Below are 3,763 nucleotides of genomic sequence, written 5' to 3' on the forward strand. Positions count from 1 at the left end.
TTTACAAACGTTACGAAACAAAACCAAACATTCACCTTTTTAGTGATATAAGCCAAACTTTTACAAACGTTACGAAACAAATCCAAATGTTTCACCTTTTTAGCGAGTTAAGCCAAACGTTTACAAACGTTACGAAACAAATCCAAATGTTTCACCTTTTTAGCGATTTAAGCCAAACGTTTACAAACGGTACGAAATAAATCCAAATGTTTCCCCTTTTTAGCAATTTATGCCAAACGTTTACAAACTTTACGAAACAAATCCAAACGTTTCACCTTTTTAGTAATTTAAGCCAAAAGTTTACAAATGTTGCGAAACAAATCCAAACGTTTCACCTTTTTAGCGATTTAAGCCGAACGTTTAAAAACGTTACTAAACAATTCCAAATGTTTCGAAACAAAACCAAACGTTTCACCTTTTTAGCGATTTAAGCCAAACGTTTACAAGCGTTACAAAACAAATCCAAACGTTTCACCTTTTTAGCGATTTAAGCGAAATGTTTACAAACGTTACAAAACAAATCTAAACGTTTCAAAATTTTAGTGATTTAAGCGAAACGTTTACAAAGATTACAAAACAAATCCAAACGTGTCTCCTTTTTAGCGAGTTAAGCCGAACGTTTACAAACGTTATAAAACAAACGTTTCACCTTTTTAGTGATTGAAACTAAACGTTTACAAACGGTACGAAACAAATCCAAGCGTTTCAAACATTTTAAATTGAAGTGTTTGGCTTCAATCGCTAAAAAGGAGTAACGATTGGTTTTGTTTCGTAACGTTTGTAAACGTTTGGCTAAAATCGTTAAAAATGTGAAATAGTTGGATTTGTTTCGTAACGTTTTATACATTTGGTTTTTTTCCGTAACGTTTGTAAACGTTTGGTTTAAATCGCCAAAAATGTGAAACGTTTGGATTTGTTGCATAACGTCTATAAATGTTTGGCTTAAATCGCTAAAAAGGTAAATTTTTTTAAAAGTTTGGCTTAAATCGCTAAAAATGTAAGCCAAACGTTTACAAACGTAACGAAACAAAACCAAACGTTTCACCTTTTTAGCAATTTAAGTCAAACGTTTACAAAGTTACGAAACAAAACCAAACGTTTCACCTTTTTAGAAATTTAAGCCAAACATTTATAAATATTGCGTAACAAATCCACACGTTTCACCTTTTTAGCGACATAAGCCAAATGTTTACAAACGTTACGAAACAAATCCAAATGTTTCACCTTTTTAGCGATTTAAGCCAAATGTTTACAAACGTTACGAAAAAAATCCAAATGTTTCACCTTTTTAGCGATTTAAGCCAAACGTACACAAACAATATAAAACAAATCCAAATGTTTCACCTTTTTAGCAATTTACGCCAAACGTTTACAAACTTTACGAAACAAATCCAAACATTTCACCATTTTAGTAATTTAAGCCAAAAGTTTACAAACATTGCGAAACAAATCCAAACGTTTTCCCTTCTTTGTGATTTAAGCCAAACGTTTACAAACGTTACTAAACAATTCCAAACGTTTCGAAACAAAACCAAACGTTTCCCCTTTTTAGCTATTTTAGCCAAACGTTTACAAACGTTACAAAACAAATCTAAACGTTTCACCTTTTTAGCGATTTAAGCGAAAGTTTACAAATTTTACGAAACAAATCCAAACGTTTCGAAATTTTAGCGATATAAGTCAAACGTTTACAAAGATTACGAAACAAATCCAGACGTGTCTCCTTTTTAGCGATTTAAGCCGAATGTTTACAAACTTTATAAAACAAATCTAAATGTTTCACCTTTTTAGTGATTGAAGCCAAACGTTTACAAAAGGAACGAAACAAATCCAAGCGTTTCAAACGTTTTAAATTCAAGTGTTTGGCTTCAATCGCTAAAAAGGTGAAACGATTGGTTTTCTTTCGGAACATTTGTAAATGTTTTGCTTAAATCGTTAAAAATGTGAAACGTTTGGATTTTTTTCCTAACGTTTTATACATATTGTTTTGTTCCATAACGTTTGTAAACGTGTGGTTTCAATCGCAAAAAATGTGAAACATTTGGATTTGTTGCATAACGTTTGTAAACGTTCGGCTTAAATCGCTAAAAAGGTAAAACGTTTTAAAAGTTTGGCTTAAATCGCTAATAATGTAAGCCAAACGTTTACAAACGTTACGAAACAAAACCAAAATGTGTCACCTTTTTAGCAATTTAAGCCAAACGTTTACAAAGTTACGAAACAAAACCATACGTTTCACCTTTTTAGCAATTTAAGCCAAACATTTATAAACATTGCCAAACAAATCCACACGTTTTACCTTTTAAGCGATTTAAGACAAATGTTTACAATCGTTACGAAATAAATCCAAACGTTTCACCTTTTTAGCGATTTAAGCCAATCATTTACAAACGTTCCCAAACAAATCCAAACGTTTCACCTTTTTAGCAATTTTAGCCAAATGTTTAAAAACGTTACGAAACAAATTCAAACATTTCACCTTTTTAGTAATTTAAGCCAAACACAAACATTACCAAACAAATCCAAGCATTTTATCTTTATAGCAATTTAAGCCAAACGATAACAAATATTACGAAACAAAACCTAATGTTTAAAACATTACGAAACAAATCCAAACATTTCACTTTTTCTTGCGAATTAAGCCAAATGTTTACAAATGTTACGAAACAAATCCAAGTGTTTTACCATTTTCGCAATTTAAGCAAAACGTTTGCAAGCGTACGAAACAAATCCAAACGTTTCACCTTTTTATCGATTGAAGCCAAACGTTTACAAACGTTATGAAACAAAACCAAACGTTTCACCTTTTTAGCAATTTAAGCCAAACGTTACGAAGAAAATCAAAATTTTCCCCTTTTTAGCAATTTAAGCCAAACGTTTACAAACGTTACAAAACAAATCCAAATGTTTTACCTTTTTAGCGATTTAAGCCAAACGTTTACAAACGTTACGAAACAAATCCAAACGTTTCACCTTTTTAGCGAATGAAGTGAAACTTTTACAAAAGTTACGAAATAAAACCAAACGCTTAAAATGTTACGAAAAAAATCTAAACGTTTAACGTTTTTAGCAATTTAAGTCAAACGTTTAGAAACGTTAAGAATAAAATCCAAGCGTTTCACCTTTTTAGCAATTTAAGCCAAACGTTTACAAACGTTACGAAATAAATCCGAACGTTTACGAACATTACGAAACAAAAGAAAACGTTTATAAACGTTACGAAACAAATCCAAGTGTTTCACTTTTTTAGCGATTTAAGCTAAATGTTTACAAACGTCAAGAAGCAAAAATAAACGTTTCTCCTTTTTAGCGATTTAAGCCAAACGTTTATAAACGTTACAAAACAAATCCAAACGTTTACCCATTTTAGCGATTTAAGCCAAACGTTTAAAACCTTATGAAACAAATCCAAGTGTTTCACCTTTTTAGCAATTTAAGCCAAACGTTTACAAACATTACGAAACAAATCCAAACGTTTCGCCTTTTTAGCGATTTAAGCCAAACGTTTATAAACGTTACGAAACAAATCCAAACGTTTCACCTTTTTAGCGATATAAGCCAAACGTTTACAAACGTTATGAAACAAATCCAAACGTTTCATCTTTTTAGCGAGTTAAGCCAAACGTTTACAAACGTTACGAAACAAATCCAAACGTTTCACCTTTTTAGCGATTTAAGCCAAACGTTTACAAACGTTACGAAACAAATCCAAATATTTCCCCTTTTTAGCAATTTAAGCCAAACGTTTACAAACATTACGAAA

Source organism: Mercurialis annua, linkage group LG1-X (genome assembly GCF_937616625.2).
Source record: "Mercurialis annua linkage group LG1-X, ddMerAnnu1.2, whole genome shotgun sequence".
Lineage (NCBI taxonomy): Eukaryota > Viridiplantae > Streptophyta > Magnoliopsida > Malpighiales > Euphorbiaceae > Mercurialis > Mercurialis annua.